The sequence below is a fragment of the Lates calcarifer genome, linkage group LG16_LG22, assembly GCF_001640805.2.
Source record: "Lates calcarifer isolate ASB-BC8 linkage group LG16_LG22, TLL_Latcal_v3, whole genome shotgun sequence".
Taxonomy (NCBI): Eukaryota; Metazoa; Chordata; class Actinopteri; family Centropomidae; genus Lates; species Lates calcarifer.
Window position 1 is genome coordinate 22455882 of NC_066848.1, and position 18478 is coordinate 22474359.

The 18478-nt window shown below is 43.9% G+C and overlaps 1 pseudogene; it reads right to left on the bottom strand.

The window, feature by feature from the left end:
- Positions 1-1191: 1191 nt before the first annotated feature.
- On the bottom strand, positions 1192-4397 carry LOC108895315 (uncharacterized; annotated as a pseudogene).
- Between the last annotated feature and the right edge of the window lie 14081 nt (positions 4398-18478).

An 18478-nucleotide genomic window follows, 5' to 3' on the forward strand; every position in this document is an offset into this window, starting at 1 on the left:
TTAAACTTGTTAAAATTGTGCTTTGTGAAAGTAAACTAAGCTTTAGTAAGTCAGTAAAATGAACTCTGCCAGTACCCTCTCTGTATACCATTCTGGTCAAAATGAGCCGTTTTAAATCTTTACAGAAAAATAAAACGGCATATGTATACATCTTTCTATTTGAAACTTAATAGCCTTAGCTTTATTTTCTGTGGTAAACATGATGAAACAAGCAAACAATAAAAGTATCAAACACACATGCTACTATACGCCACACACACACACACACACAGATAATGTTACATTATAAAAATCTAAGCCCTCTTTATCCAAGGTAAAGAGTCGCCTGCAAAACCACATGTTTAGAGCAACCTTTCATAACACACATTAATCAAATTACACTCCCATTGATAATTGTGTTCTAGTAAAGACTGGTCGCTAACATTAAACACACACACACACACAGGTGTGTGTATATTATATATATACACACACACACACAGTGTAAATTATACTTTTGTCTCCCACAAATTTTGAGTTGAAATACTAGTGAGATTTAAGATTTAGTCACCTCAAATATACATTAAGAATGAACCATTTGTTACATTCTGATTTCAAATGGGTTGTACAATACCACCACATCAGATATGCGAGAACTGTCATACTTCTATTGTCTCCTCACCCCATGGGTTTTAAATGTTTCTTCCTTGCAGCTCTGTCTGACTTAAAGAAGTCAGGTGTATCCCTTGAGTTGTACAGAGTCAAGCATCGAAGCTGCAGGCAGCCATGTCTCTGTGATGACAATGCAATGTGGGCGAATCGGCTGTGTGCACAAATCCAAGTCTTGTGAATGCGCGCGCAAGCCTTGGGCATCCAACAAAAAGACGCTGAAAGCATTTGAAGGGCAGGTGACAGATGAGGTATCCTCAAGAGACAAGTGGGGCATGGTGGTCGGCACTTCTTTGATGCTGTCCTTGCAATAAACGGCTTTCTCTGCAAAGTCTTGAATGACCAAGCTGGACAAGCTGCGAACACGGCTCGAAGCAATGTAGGCTTGCCCAGGTGCAAAGATTTTAGAGAGGGATACTACTGCCTTGTCAACAGTCAGCCAGACAGTGCACTCCCAAGTTTCAAGGGGAACAGCCTGCGTAGGCCACCTCTAGCTGTGACTGTTTCTTCTTCGGATTCAATGCTGGTAGAGGTGACAGCAGAAGGGTGAGAATGGCGCTTGCGCCATTGTGCCAATGTGGTGGTCACTGAAGAGGACACAGATGGTTTTTGGGAAGGCAGTAGAGATAGAGGCATAGGCGGAGGGTGTTGTGAGTTGAAACCTGCTTGTTTGTCGCAAAGATGTGTAGTGCTGAGCTCTCCTCCCCAGTTTTGCAAGATTGGAGGACTTGGAGGTCATCAAGCAGCAAGGGGGCACCTTTAGAATATTGCCTGAGGCAGTTCAGGAGAGATGGCACTGGCGCATAATGCCGGTTAACTTCACCATTTGAAAAGTGCCAGACTACAGATCAGCGCCCATGTTCTGGACGTATAGGGGCTTGCCTCTCATGATGCAGCTGAAAGAAGTTACCCACCACAATGACAGTGACGCTTCCAAAGAGGGAGGTGTCACCAGATGGTGGAGGCATCCATGGATGTATGCCAGCAAGTTGTGGTTGACCATGGAGATTTCGTCAATGATCAATATTTTCAAGCTGGCATATTTGACACACAAAGTATTGAGCTTGTCCTCACCCAACAGCGTGTAAGGAAGGCGGATGTCCTTGCTGATGCTAAATGCGGTGTGGATTGTTGGAGCGCGCAAATTGTAGGCGACAGTGCCTGTAGGAGCCATGATCAAGACGGTGATATCGTCAAGGTGCAGAGCCACTGGTGCCAGTAAGGGTTTGGCTTTGTGCTGGATAGCCTTGATGAGGTAGCTCTTACCAGTCCCTGCACCCCCGGTGACAAAAAGATGAATGGGTGGTGGCACCATTGTCTGGTATGAAAGAAAATGCCCTGCTGTGTTGGGTTCAGGGTGCGTAGCAGCGCCAAGCCGTTGGCCCTGCTCAGAGTGCCCCCTTTTTTCTCCACCTGGGTCCCTGTGCCCTGCCCAAGGTCAGGGATGCTGTCTCATCGGCTTGCTGGGCACTACTGGCAAGTTCTACATACTCCAAGCGATCAAGTTGCTGCTCAGGACACATCTCGCACCATGTGTCCTCAAGAACACCCTGGTTGTCGATGGAGTTGTGGATGCTGTCTAAGGTTTCAGCGTCCCTCCCAAGCAGACAACAGTTTTTGTCAACAACAGACTTGACTGAATGTAGCAGCCCATCCACTGACTTAAGAATGCCACAAGAGTAGAAGAGCTCGTAGGTGACGTAAGCGGAGGGCTTCAGGTCTATGTCGCAGCGGTATGGCATGAAAAGCTGCGAGATGATGATCAAGTTTGATCTTGTTCCAGGTGGTTTCATTTTTAGACATGATGTGATATTGTGATGCTAATGTGGCCATACACGTTAAAGGGATCTTGGTGTGTTCGGTTCTTGTAACGGTTGACAAGACTAGTCACTAGTCCTCCTCCTTTGCTCTCACTCTTATAAGTGACTGTTAGATGTTTGTGCTCAAGAGGCCGTTTACAGACTGACTCTGTTGTGCAAGTAGACACTTTAGCACTAGTGGCGTCCTTGCTGGCCTCGTGTTGGGCATTTTGCAGTAGAAGGCCTATCTCTTTTTCAGCCTTGGAAATGTACAAAATGATGTACACAACACAAGTGTAGGCATCAACCACATACTGAATATCAATGTTTGCGTTCCAGCATTTTAAGAGTGCTCTGCTGTACTGGTTGATCCAGACCTCGTCAGCTTGGTGCTTTAACACCACTCATGTTTTCCGGGAGCAGCGCCTGTAGGCCTTCTCAAAGAAGTTCTGGTCAATGGTGGTGAAATTGGTGTTGCCATCAGAAAGAGCAGCTTTAATTGCGCTCATGATCTTACCTGCTTCCTCTTTTGTCATGTTGCGAACAGGTTTACAAGAGCAAGCTGGCAGCGGGACAGGCACAGGCGACCAGGTTGTCAGAGGTTTTGCGACAAATGAAGGTGCGAGCAGAAGGGGGCTTGGGAAAGTTGAAACGACAGACAGTTTTGTTTTTCTTGCAGGTTTTGGAGTGGCTATGATGTTGAGGTCACAGCCTCAAGTAAAGTCTGGTCATGTGCTGGCAACTCACAAGTCATGTATTTGTTGATAAATTGTGTGACTACTTCTGCTGTGTTCTTGTAGCTGATGGAGGCATTCTCATTCCAAAAGAGGCAGTGGACATGTGGTGAGCCGCGCTGCTGGAATTCCATGCGGTAGAAGTAATCTTGGATCTTGCCGATGGGATGAGCTGGAGACACGAGGACCTCCTTCAAGAAGACATGCCAGCGACAGTCAAACATGCAAGTGGCAGTGACTGGATCACGGCACAGAAGCTTGCATCTCTGTGCCCAGTCTAAGTCATCAGCAGTTTGTCTGTGGCCTTCCTGCTTCAAGATAGAGAAGATTTGACCATCTCATGTCTGCTGAGGAGAAAGAACAGAACCAGGTGGGGATACCAAGCTGGAGGATACAGGCTATAGGTCACGCTGTGCCACCTCCCAGAAAGCTGGGGTGCCACAAATTGGTTTAAGAAAACAGTATCCTTCATTGAATTCAAGCATTTTCTTGAATGACTCCTCAGTTCTAAACATGTCACTGCAGAGAGGCTGTGAAGCAGATTGTGTGTGGCCTTTGCGTAGGGCTATAGACACACTGGATAGCACCTGTTCAACCTCACACATATACTGCACAAAGAAGAAGTACTCCATGTTACTAAAAAAACTGCCATCTCCATGCGTAATCCTGTTGTTAAAGTATTGCAACAGGGTGATGCGCTGTGGTCTGCTGTCATGGTACGTAGGGCTGCCTTGTGGGAAAAGAACGGGAAAGCACTTAGCCTCATTACTTTGATCAGTCAGGAGTTTAACCAGGGAGTTACCTTTAGCAGGAGCGATGTTCAAGATGTGATCAAAGTACTGGTCAAGAGCCTCTTGCCCAATACCAACCAGCATGAGACAGGTGTCTTGATATGTGTGTGTTGATCATGCAGGAGCTCTTCCTGGGTAAGTACAACAACTGGTGTACTACAAGAGTCACAAGCCTGTGGTGGTTGCTCACTAGCAGAATCAGGACAGAACTTATTCACCCATGTGTCATTAAAGTTCACATCTTGGTAATGTGTGTTGCTTGCTTTGAGATATTGCAAGGTTATTGTTGTCTGTAAGTGGCAGCAAGTAAACCACTCGTCAACTTCAGCGCAGGATTCCGTGTAAAGTTATTTGAGTCCAACTCTTTCCTTTTTGGTAGAGGTCTCCCTCTAGCCACCTTTATAGCTAAAGATTACTTCCACCATAGTGCCGTAACATAGCAGTATGAAACCCGCTTTCATGTGTGTGCACCAAAGGTTAAAGATACTACATATCTGCAGCTACTTCGGTAACCAACGCAAAATGAAACTGTAGAATGTTGTACAAAATAAGGCAAATGTACATACCAATGGTCAGTCAAAGGTGCACACCACCACATCTACATAAAAATAAATAAATGGAAGCACAAGTGCAAATTGTAGACATTGTATAGAACTGTACTTAACCATTAGTTTTTCATTGACTTGTTTCAATTTATGATTGCAAAGACTTTGTTCCTCCAAGCCACATAACCCGCATGCTTTGTCTGTGTATGGTATCATATTTTTACGGTCTATGGCACACGCACATGTCCCACATACACACTATGTTAGGTACCAACTCTCTTGATGAAACCAATTTATGGACACAAACCTACCATTTTCATTACTTGTTCATGTTACAATACACACACAATCTTTGCCACGATTCTATTTGTCACACACACACACTTTTATTGTTGAATCATTTCTGATCATTCTTCTGATTCTTTGTATAACGCAATTTTCCATAACACCCCAACATTTAAATCAGTAAGTGCTGTAACAGTTCACGCACTGGTTTCCCTAGAGTTACTTTCCTCTCAACTTAATCTGCATTCAACTTTATTTCGAAAAGTTCATTTTGTGGTTGTTTGCACTACACTGGCCTTTCTCTGCTATATCTTTTCTAAACAATTGTCACTTGTATAAAAATATGCAAATGCCTGCCTTTGACCACCACCACCCACACATTCCATTCATTCATATTTTAATGCCGACAAGACAGTGTACAACAACTGGGAATCACTGTATTCCCTCTACACAGGTGACAGCCCCCACCCCCCTGTTGCTTGCTATCTGATGGCGCAAACACATTATTTAGCATATGAAATTGCCCTACTTGCTCTCTCACAAAAGCACAGCTCGTAACAAAGTGTGCCACTTCTATATTTTCTCATATTTGTCCTCCTTATTTGTGGCTTATTTTCTCATGTGCACAAAGCTTCCAATTTATTATGCCATGATTTGGCAAACTTCCAGAACCTCGCGTCAGAGCTAGAGGCGCAAGGCAAGGCGTGTGTGCAACTTGACAGTGCATGCTACACAGAGCAGATTGTCAAACTCTGACAGACAGTTCTCAAACATTTCAAGACTTTGTTTTACTGACTTTGTTTTACTCGGGGAACAAAACAGATTTTGGGTCCATGGCTAGGAAACTCCCCAGATCTTAATCCCATTGAGAACTTGTGGCCAATCCTCAAGAGGCGGGTGGACAAACAAAAACCCACAAATTCTGATGTGACGACTCCTCCACCTGGACACTAGGTGTCCCTGTTGTTTTCCTTCTACTTCTTTCTTGCTACAGGTGTAGGGTGGAGGGTCATCAGCTGATTGAGCCACACCTGGGCCTAGTGTGTGCTCCGTCTTATATTAACCCTCAGTCTGGAGTCCGATAGGGGGCTGGGAGCTTGGAGGATGGTTCCTGGTCCCGGCCAACCGTGGTGGCAGCAGCTGCTGTTTTCTTTTTGTTAGTTTGGTTGTTCATGTGTTTGGCTATTCTCTCTTTTTTTTTTGTAAAATAAATTGCTGGTTTTTAATCTGCCAACTCGTGCCGTCTCCCTCTCTTGTCACAGTTGTTGAGCCGGGCTGTGACACTGACAAACTCCAAGCATTGATTATGCAAGAATGGACTGCCATCAGTCAGGATTTGGTCCAGAAGTTGATTGACAGCATGCCAGGGAGAATTGCAAAGGTCTTGAAAAAGAAGGGTCAACACTGCAAATATTGACTTGTTGCGTGAACTCAGTGTAATTGTCAATAAAAGCTTTTGATACATATGAAATGCTTGTAATTATATTTTATATTACAAGCATTTTATAAGTAGCTCGCATGCTGAAAAAGTGTGTGCACCCCTGAGATAGATACTTCATTAACCCACATGGGAAATTGTCATTCATAATTCCCCTACACCTACAACTCACTTGACTCTGCTGACCCAATGGAATGATGGCTTATCATGACAACCATCATTCATACCAGTGTACAGTAACTCACCTGTGTGTCTCACAGCAACACTGCGAATTATGTAGTGTTTTCCACATACTGCATTTACTTACTGCAAACACTAACAACATGTGTGTTTAAAAGGCCGCCTGTCCCTTTAAGATGGCGGAGCCTGATCGGCCAGCAGAGCAAGCGGCGGGTTGTATGAGAAGAGAGAAGACGCAAGCTATCAAACAGCACAGAGAGTTACAAGTTCACCAAAGTTTAATTAATTACTCCAGATATGTCAGTTAAGCCATAGTTTGTAACATTGGGATTTGTGAGATTGACCTAATTTCAGATGTGTGCTTTAGCCTGATGGACAGTAACAGAATAGTATACATCTAAGCACAGAGTAGTTTGTAATATACTTGTATGTTGACCCTGAAACAGCAGTACATGCTCAGGGTATTTGGGTTCATTGAGGTTTATATAAAGGGAGTATATGATAGATATTGATAGTATCACTTGTGTATCTAAATTTATTTGCATTTGCTTTGTTTATGCTACAGAAACCACAAGTCTCAATACCACTGTGTATCGCCTCCTAATTATGTCCTGAACATAAATAAAGAACTCTGTCTTGCAACAAAGACTGGTGATTGGAACCCCTCCTGTACTGCACTGGAGTTCTGACTGGACTCTCCGCAGTGATTTGAACAATCCTACCAGCATTATAGCTCACTAGCTTTCAATGGTCCTTCAAGATGCAACACCCCCAGCCAGATGAAACGGTCACCCAACCCAAAAGACAGGGAACAATTCCCTCCCACCTGTTGGACTATGATCTAAGCGGGCCAGGGTCTCAGAGGCAGTTCAATACACCAATTCCCCAGAACAGACAAGAAGCTGAGCAGGAGTCACTAGGGGCAGAGGTGCCCTCCAGGGCCACAACGCCGATTAGCCAAGACAGTGCACCAGACCAGGGTGTACTGTTAGAAAAGGGAGGACTCATGTTCAATACATGAAGGGTGACAGTGAGGATCTGTGCCACAAAAAGAAATCACTTGCCAGATGTGTCCAACAGGTGGCAGCAGATCAACTCAGAGAATGTAGCTCTGAAGCACCAGATCAACTAGCTACCTGAACTTGTTGCTGCACTGAAGGAGATGAGTCAACAGAACAATGAGCTACGGCAACAGTTCCAGAGACTGGTGACAGAGATAAGAGTCCCAACCAGACCACCACAGCCACTTTCACGTTCCTGCCTGCCATCAAGCACAGGTGATTGTGAGCAGGACAGATATTATCCACCATCAGCTTGGATGCATGATACAGTGCATCATTCTGACCGCAGAGAAGCGTACCAGCTCCCTACTGACCTTGGTGACAAACTAGCAGAGGGTTTCTCCCATCTTAGAATGTCATTCAAGGTGGAAGAAGACCCCTATCACACACCATACTCTTATGCCCTTCCTCAAACAAGCTTCCCCCGTGCAGACCAGTATGGCCAGAGAACGCAACAACGGCTATTCTCTGCACCCTGTGAGCCACGGTATGGGTATACAGAGTGAACACAGAGAGAGGATATCCCCCTCATTGACCCAATTATGCAGACCAGCCATCCACCTGAGAGCTTACATACAGAGGGCCTCAAGGATGGAGACTGAACTGGAGAACCTCCTCCCAGATGATGCCACAGAGTGATTTAAGTTCCAGATCCTCACAGATCACCTCAAATGTGAGGAAGCTTCACTCGTGGCAGATTCCTATAGCAACTCCTCGTAGCCTTACGATGTTGGCCCTCACCAAAATGTATGGGCAGCCTCACAAGCTGGCTGTGCAATGCATTGGAGAGCTGATGGATGGCCAAAACAGGAGACCATGTGGAGCTGCACAGAGAAGACTGCAGGAACAAAGACTCCTCCAGCCCTGCCCAAGTCAGAGCTTCCGGGTAGCAATCACAGTAAGATGGAAGAAGGGAGAGCCTACTGTCCATACTGTGACAACGACAAACACTTTCTGAACAACTGTGTCAATTTCAAGCAGCTACACAGAGATCAAAAGGTGTCTTGGATCAAAGGCAACAACAAATGTTGGCGTTGCAGTCGTGGCCATCAGGCAGCTAAGTACACATTAAAGGCCCCCTGCAAGATATGCAACCGAAGGCATCTCCCTGTGTTGCATGAGGTGAACGAGAGAACAGAGAATAAAACACAAATGCCAGCAACAACCACAACAGAGAACTCTCGTGAACACAGCCAGTAAAGTCCTGTATGTCGACTGCCCAGCATATAACTAAAGTGCTCCTGAAGATCAGCAAGGTTATCATAAGGAATGGTAGCAAGTCGTTGGAGGCGTATGATGTCCTAGATGACGGATCAGAGAGGACCATCCTTCTCCATTCTGCAGCAAATTAGTTAGGCCTTAAGGGCAAACCAGAGAAGCTGGCCCTCCGCACAGTCAGACAGGAGCTACAGGTGCTTCACGGGGCGGCTGTATCTTACACCATGTCCCCTGCTGCAGAGCCCAATAAGAAGGATAAGATCCAGAGTGCATTCTCCGCCAAGCAGCTGGGGCTGGCAGAACACACCCATTCTGTCAGTACGCTGCAGCATTAGTATAAGCATCTAGCTAAGTTGCCTCTCCAGTGATTGAACAGATTTCACCCTATGCTGCTGATAGGCTGACTGTACACACATCATCACACCCATAGAGTCTGTTCAACTGGGCCCACCTGGTGGGCTAGCCGCAGTGAGAACACTTCTGGGATGGACTTAGCAAGGCCCAGCTCAAGACATTAAGCTCACCCCTGATGTATCACAGTGCCTTTTCACATCTGCATCATCCCAAACAGACCTATTCTCATGCGTGGAGAAATTGTGGCAGATGGATGTGCTTCTGTACCGAAGTGAGAAGTTGGCTGTGAGATCACGTCAAGACCAGGAGGCAGTGAGCCTCCTTCAGGAACAAACAGTGAGAGTGAATGTTGATGGCACTGAGCAATATGCTGCACCCCTCCTTTGGGTAAATAACATGCCTCACCTACATGGCTACAGTAAATAGATTGTTGCTTTTAAGTGAGTTGTGTATGGAAAAGTTCATATGTACCGTGTTGTGTTTAAATACAACAACAGAACAAGCTGCTGCTTACCAAACCAAGATTAACAAGTTGGAAGAGGCAGGCTATGTTGTAAAGTTGGAGCCACATCTGGTGGAGGAGACTGAGGAGGCTTGGTATATACCACACCATTTAGTCCTTCAGTTGGTGTATAACTGAAATGGTGTATGGAACCGCCTCTGAGACCCTGGCCCGCTTAGATCAAGAACTGGTTGGTGCATAACTGCTTGCCTGAGGCAACTTATGTTGTGGCTCAGCCACGGTCGGCCAGATGCTCAGGAGTTAGCCCTCGGTCTGTACTGGCACTGTGAGTCAGATACTCTCACCTACAAGCACCAGACAGTTGATTGTTCTGTAGCCACAATGAGGAACATATATAAGGTTTTAGCCAGCCAAAATGATCTCCTTGGCTACATACTGCCATATACAACTAGAGCAAAGATCCTTGTATAGCATTTGTGGGACAAGAAAAGAGAGTGGGATGACCCACAGCTACCAGAGGAGCTGCTGCGTTCATGGCGTTCACGGGAGGCTGAACTTGAACACCTGCCAAAAGTAACACTGCCTCTATCCCCAGAATGGATCACCCTAGTAGTACAAGAGACATCCATGTGTTCTGGGATGCCTCAGAGCAAGCATATGGATCTGTGGCCTATCTCAGAACTGATGATCTGGAGGGCAAGGGAGCAAGGTTGAGGTCTCCTTTCAGGCCGAACGGTCCCGCGTTGCACCCAAGAAGCAGCAATCCATCCCACGCCTGGAGCTGTGTGCGACCCTTACTGGCACACAGCTCTTTAAGGTCATACCCACAGAGTTGACCTCCCCTATCCGTAGCTGCACATTATGGTCAGTATGGTCTGTCAGATTCATGTCACTACAAAGTTTTTGTAGGCACTTGAGTGGTGGAGATTAAAGAGCTGACAGAATCTGCAACATGGCAATACATGCCATGGGAGACAATCCAGCTGACGACATCACAGGAGGACTCCCACTTAAGGTAATGTGTGATGGCAACAGGTGGACTAATGGTTCAACATTCCTGAAACTACCACCGGATGAATGGCCTGAGCAGCCGTGTTTGCTCTATAACGAGCCCGAGAATGAGATGAAATGACCTACAGTTGCTGTTCTGACAACCTCAGTATCACTCTTGCCAGATCCACAGCAACACCAGACTCTGCGCGACTTCTTGGGGACCACAGCCCACCAGCTTCATGGGGCAGCGACCTCCTGAAACGCCCCAGACAGCTGATGTATATGTGCTGCAGAACTGGAAGCCCTGAGACAGACTCAATGTGCCGCGGCCTGCAAGACAACATTGCCAATGTCTCCACCTTCGTTCATCCTGGCACATTCCTCTCCAGGACCCTGACCCAACATATGTATCACTTCAACCATGTGACAGCTAGACTCTAGTTGTGATCAACATCGGCACTAATGACGTCACCTGTGGGCTGCCTCCTAGACTCTATGCAGAGCAAATGTGTGCATTAATCGCATGCATTCGGTGTGGTCGCACAGAGAAAGTCTACATTGCTGTCTGTGCGGTTTTGCCACAACCTGTGGATGACAAATACACCAAGAAAGTTGTCAAACAGTTCAACACTATGATAAAGAACAGTGTAAAAGACATTCCTAACGCTGTGTACTTGCACACAAATGCCTTGTTTCTGTATGAAGGCAAAGTACTTGAGCATTTCTTCCACAGAGATGGCCTACATCTCACTATCGCTGGTAAACAAAAACTATTTGCCTACTTTAAGAAGTTTCTGTGGCATTTCTGTTGCCACAAGTAGCTACTCATCAGCAAATATCAAAACACACAAGTTATGTACATCGTATGTACATACACTGTGCTGACAGAAAACCTACCACCTCCAGTAATTACACACGCTAGAGTAAACACACACACTTTGCCACAACACTATCTGTTACATACTTAACACCAATGTTACCCCCTAATTTTTCATGTGTCTGAGCATACACACAAACTCCCTGAGAATTCCTTGGACCGCTGTGAGCAACATCAGACGTGCACACTGTCGCACACTGTAATTTTATGCGCTACATAGTTTTGCTGTGCACGGAGAAAGCGGGAGCAGTGCGTGATTGTGCAGGTGCGCAGTTTAGAGGGAACATTGCTTAACACCCTAATTTACTTTTATTATAATATTCTTTCTGACGACTACTTCTCATTCTTTGTATACTTCAAAACCAAAACAACTCAATACACAACCTTGTTAAACACATTAGGTTCACTAGATATTTCAATAAAAATTGTAACAGGTCATGCACTGGTTTCCCTAAAGATACTGTCAAACCACTCATTCACTATTATGACCTCTTCCTAAAGCACATACTGGCTTTCCTCTCAACTTAATCTGCATTCAACCGTGCCGCTTATATATTTTCTCATATTTGTCTTCCTTATTTGTGGTTTATTTTCGCATGCCCACAAAAATATTGGGATATTTGGTTTAAATACAGAAACAGCAGGACAATAGAATAGATTAGATTAGATTGATACTTCATTAACCTGCACGGGAAATTCTTATTCACAATTCCCTAACACATACAGCTCCCAGGACGCTGCTGTTCCAATGGAATGATGGCTCATCATGACAACCTTCGTTCATACCAGTGAACAGTAGCTTACCTGTGTGTCTCACATCAACACTGCCAATTATGTTGCGTTTTATACATACTGCGTTTACTTGCTGCAAACACTAACAACAGCCTTGTTGTACGTCTGTGGCCATTTGCATCATATTGTGCAGTTGTACACATCAGTACTTAAATACCAATATTGTTCCTACAACTGCTTAAATAAAAATAAATAAATATTCCAACGACCTGATAAGAAAGTGTACTTTCCTTTATGTTGGAGCCTGCTAATACTTTTACTCCAATCATACCATTTACTGTAACCGATCTCATTTCTTTGTGTATTTACGTTTCTCTGCCTCTACAGATTATTTAGACTACTTTTGTATTTCTGTTATTTACTCTTTCATTACTGTCTGTTATTACCAACTGCTGCTGTCTCTGTACAATTACATACATTTATCTATTCTACCTATCAATATGTCTATGTCTCTCTCTCTGTCTATACATCTTTTTATGTCTATCCATCTATTTATGTATGTATGTACCATTATGGTATTTGACAACTAACCCTCATTGAAAAAATTGTGCAGGAAAACAAAAGAACATCCTACAAAAATGGTCGGGCTCAATATGACATGTTTATACTTTATTACTTTACACAGATCCTGCTATTTCAATGTATTACATGTTATGTATGCACACACATGCTTTGTCTTCACCTGCATGTCACTTACATATCCCTTCATAAACTATGTTGCTCCGAAGAGTGCACAAATGTAGATATCACAACGTAACTATCACTGCCTTGATCACACTTACCCATTAACATTACAAAACCTCCTCTCAACTAGAGCCACCAGCTGCAGACGTCTGGCCCGTACCTATTTCCCACCACACATCCGTCCTCTCAATAAACAATGTATAACGTGTTGACCACACGCCTTGGGTGGCGTGTGTGTGTGTGTGTGTCAATTCAATTCAATTTATTTATATAGCGCCATATCACAACAAAAGTCATCTCAAGGCACTTTTCATATAAAGCAGATCTAGACCATACTCTTTAAAATAGGTACAGTGGGGCAAAAAAAAGTATTTAGTCAGCCACGAATTGTGCAAGTTCTCCCACTTAAAAAGATGAGAGAGGCCTGTAATTTTCATCATAGGTACACTTCAACTATGAGAGACAGAATGGGGGGAAAGAATCCAGGAAATCACATTGTAGGATTTTTAATTAATTAATTGGTAAATTCCTCGGTAAAATAAGTATTTTGGTCACTTACAAACAAGCAAGATTTCTGGCTCTCACAGACCTGTAACTTCTTCTTTAAGAGGCTCCTCTGTCCTCCACTTGTTACCTGTATTAATGGCACCTGTTTGAACTCGTTATCAGTATAAAAGACACCTGTCCACAACCTCAAACAGACTCCAAACTCCACTATGGCCAAGACCAAGGAGCTGTCAAAGGACACCAGAAACAAAATTGTAGACCTGCACCAGGCTGGGAAGACTGAATCTGCAATAGGTAAGCAGCTTGGTGTGAAGAAATCAACTGTGGGAGCAATTATTAGAAAATGGAAGACATACAAGACCACTGATAATCTCCCTCGATCTGAGGCTCCACGCAAGACCTCACCCCGTGGGGTCAAAATGATCATGAGAATGGTGAGCAAAAATCCCAGAACCACACGGGGGGGCTAGTGAATGATCTGCAGAGAGCTGGGACCAAAGTAACAAAGGCTACCATCAGTAACACCCTATGCCGCCAGGGACTCAAATCCTGCAGTGCCAGACGTGTCCCCCTGCTTAAGCCAGTACATGTTCAGGCCCGTCTGAAGTTTGCTAGAGAGCATTTGGAGGATTGGGAGAATGTCATATGGTCAGATGAAACCAAAATAGAACTTTTTGGTAAAAACTCAACTTGTCGTGTTTAGACGAGAAAGAAAGCTGTGTTGCATCCAAAGAACACTGATATCTACTGTGAAGCATGGGGGTGGAAACATCATGCTTTGGGGCTGGGACCAGGACGACTGATCTGTGTAAAGGAAAGAATGAATGGGGCCATGAGATTTTGAGTGAAAACCTCCTTCCATCAGCAAGGGCATTGAAGATGAAGCGTAGCTGGGTCTTTCAGCATGACAATGATCCCAAAGACACCGCCCGGGCAACAAAGAAGTGGCTTCGTAAGAAGCATTTCAAGGTCCTGGAGTGGCCTAGCCAGTCTCCCGATCTCAACCCCATAGAAAATCTTTGGAGTTGATCAGTTACTTTCTAGCGTTTGTAGCTTTGTTTCCTGCGAAAGTATTAACAATTGTTTGTTGTCCTGTGCCTCAGCTTTGCCTGTACCAGTGCTGCCATCCACCCCTGCCTCTGGACTCTACCCAGTTAACGGTCTCCCGGCTGGCCTCCACGCTCTCCCCGGTACCTCAGCCCAGCACCCAGCCAACCCAGATTTGCCCCCTTCGTCACCCAGCCCAGTTCTAATCCCCCCATCCAACTCCCTTACTCCATCTGTGCCCGTGTCCCGAGTCTGGTTTTAGGGGTTCAGCCTAGCTTCAGCCTGAGTATGACATTTTCTTTCCTCCACCTGTCAATGTTGCATAGATTTACCTTCGTTGAATGTCTCTCATAATACCAGCACATCGGGCACAGAATACTATTGCATTACAACATGCCTACCATTAACAAACTGAACACATAACAATAGTCCAAGGAAGCTGGGGATATCTCGTTCCATTTGCCTTACATATTCCTGTTTTTCACCATACTTATGTAACCTAAATCATTAACCATGTCTTCCCACGAATATCTATGATGGCTAAACTATACCTTCGCACTTTCTCCCCACTAATACTAATACTCCTCAGATACACCCTACATAACACACTTACACAATGAAAACTTCAAGGCATTTTCATGCCTATTGTCACCCTGACACACAAACTATGCCTTCCTGTGACATTTTACCTACTTCATAACCTTTTCCATTCTATCCAAACCGGTTAAACATACTTCTCCAAAACACTATTATATAATGAGCAAACTCATTATTATAATACTATGATCATACTTTGGATCAAACAACCCTCCTTCTGTTACACCAACCCTTCACAACTCACCTGACCTTTACAATACCCACCAAAATAATATAATACCTTTCTCTACACATCGCTCTATAGATTGCGCATTGACATCTTCATAAACATACAATGCACATGTAAAATTACTAGACAACTATTTAAGTACATGCCGGTTACTCATTCATAAGGCAGATTTCTATGCCAAGATACCTGTATGACCCGCACCCCACCCCATGCCCCCAAGACCTATATATTGTCCCTGCAACTGTGATGCTTTTACTTTCATTCTCCACAGACTCCTTGCGAATAGAAGGTAAGATCTGTCACCAGCGTTGCATGTATTACTACATTCACATTGAAATGAAAATGTATTATTACATTCACAATGAAAACACAACCATACAACATGCATTAGAAGAATGCCTGCAAAACTGCTTCTGCAGCAACAGTAAGTACTAAAGTATGCCTTAAGTACCACTAATAAAACTTATTTCAATACTGCCAATTACATAGTACTATCCACACTTACATCCACATACCAATACCTACTAGATCTATGTCATAGTCCAACCAGCACTACTTTCCTTGCTGTTATTTCATTAATTGCACATTTCCAGTCATATCCTGACCTAATGTGATCTACTCCTTCAAACTATTGACTGCATTTCTCTTTTAAACCATTGCCTGTCAAACACTTTCTCTGGAAATAACGATGCATAAACTGTCTTACAGGTATCCCTGACTCGATCCTCCTTGCTGTTCCTGACGCTGACAGAGGACACACCTGACTTATCATCCTCTGACATTGAATAACCTCAACAGGTATGGCCTGCAATTACAGCCCTATTGCTCTTGTGATGCACCTATACTAGGTCCACATGTTAAGTACCTTTTTGTTTTAATATATACTTATTTTTTATTTTACCTCATGCTCTTCTTTAAATTTTTGCTTCTTCAGTTTTACTTATGTTACTGATATCACTTGTGGCAATAATATTGATGCTACATAGTAAAACAACTTGGCTCATGACAATTTTGGTTTAATATGCTCATTAACAAATGCCACTACAGACTGCACGCTTTGAAGTACTACATATTTCTTGATCTTTATTTGCAATCAAACCTGCTAAACTTCCAATGCTGTCTTCATTAATGCACTTACTCAATAACATCTCCAACATCTATACATTCAACTCTGTCACACATATCACCAGTACATACACATATTATGAATTTCCACTCTTAATGAACTCCACATGGCTACACTCGTCGCCACACACCACCATTACAACTTGTATAAATTCCTTAAGAGGAACTTAACATACACAACATACATCTCTATTGACACATTCTAATTACTACTGCCAATTAATCCACTTATCTTCATCCCTTCCTAGAAATGCATCATTAAACATAACAGCATGAATGAGTCAGAAGTCCCTTCCCAGATAGCAGGTCCATATCTGGCCCACTCCTGACATGTTCATGCTCCTGTGTGCCAGAACTGGTCCACAACCAAACCAAAACACTGCCAGATGTCAGCCGAGACCCAATAAACCAGCACCCACCCAAATGTGGGCCACTGTGCATTTTTATTCTGGCTCACCTACCACATGGAATAATGGCACTTGGGTGGTCCACACTTGTTTCCCAGATATGACCCACGGCCTAGTCATAATGTTACATATCAACTGATGAGCTGACCAAATGAACAAATAGAATAAATCAGAACTGGTTTGAATTTGTGACTACATTATGTTACCCCCAGATACTGTGTTGAATGGTGGCATGGCGTGGACGGTGGCAGAGAAAACTAGATGTATATCTGACTGGTACACCTCAACCTAGCAAATCACACAAGCTTCGTTGTGACTGGACAGTGTTGAAACAGCCCTACATCTTAAATTAAGTTAAGTTCTTTTAAGGATAGGACCCCAAAGCAGAGAAGCACATTCACAGGTGAGTGGGAACAGAAGTTTCTTTAATAACAAAGCAAACCAAAGCCAGAACAAAAAGCAGACAGGTGAGGCAGGGAGCTGGCTAGCAGGAGGAAGTCTTAAGCAGAGGAGCACAGGGGAATCTTGCCACTGGAAATGCTGGGGAAACTGCATGCAGAGCAGGAGCAAGGAATACTCTGGCAGTGAGCAGGAGTGAATGCCGGGCTTATAAAGTGGCGGGAAATGGACTGAGTGAAAACAGGTGTGCCTCAGGAGCCAACAGGAAGTGTGTTGCCACATACTTATGGTAACCTAATCACATTACACAAGCTAACTTCGTTCATTTCTGAGCTTCTTCTGAATGACTGACTGAACACAAAAGTTGAATGAGGTGGATAACCAACCAACTTTGAAATTTGAAACACAATCAGTAGATTTGCTGTAGCTGAAAACTGTGTCCATCTTACTCGTCTATGATGACAACAGCCTACTGGTGGCGGGCGTTAATTGTAAACCCTGCTTTTGCTCAGCTATCAACCTGCAGAGCATCTCTGCTAGCTAGCTAGCTGCAGTCACTGACAACGAACTGCAGGATGTTGAGGGCGTTGTTTTTCTTCCAAGCATAACGTTCACGTGTTTAAACCAACTTCTCTGCAGGATCATGCAATAATGTCATAGAAAAACCTGCAGCGTTCACAGCATTGATCATTTTAGTGTTATATAAAACTGAGTGTTAACTGGCTATCATTTTTGCAACACTGGCAATCTCAAACAATGACAAAACAATATGTGAAGTAAGTTCCAACAATGATAGCTAAATAGTTCCCACAGATAGATTAATTAATTTATTTATTGTTCATAGGGACTCACCGTGACTTCTGTTTTCTCCTCCTGTTAACAGTACACCTCAAAAGAGCACACTTTCTGCTCCCTTGCTCCTGTGGTATATTTGATGGTGATGATGTGAAGATGATGAAGAGAAGATCTCTGCTGACACTGTCTTACTTGCATATAGAAGTTTATTGCAAAGAAGTCCAGCATCAAAACAAGCACTGCAGTAGCTTGTGAGAGGATCCGAGCCAATATGGATCTCTCTGCCAACAGCTCTCAACATCAGTATATATATATATGTTAGTCGTCTTTACGATTTACAGCAAGACATTGGGCTCTCACTCAATGACCTCACTTTTTCCAAGAGACAGAGAGAAGGGAGGAAAGACCCTCTCCCTGTTCCTTATATGTATATGTTCATGGCTACTAACCTAAACATGAACCCAAAGAATAGAAAGACATACATGGAGCTTCAGGCATTGCAAAAGAGTA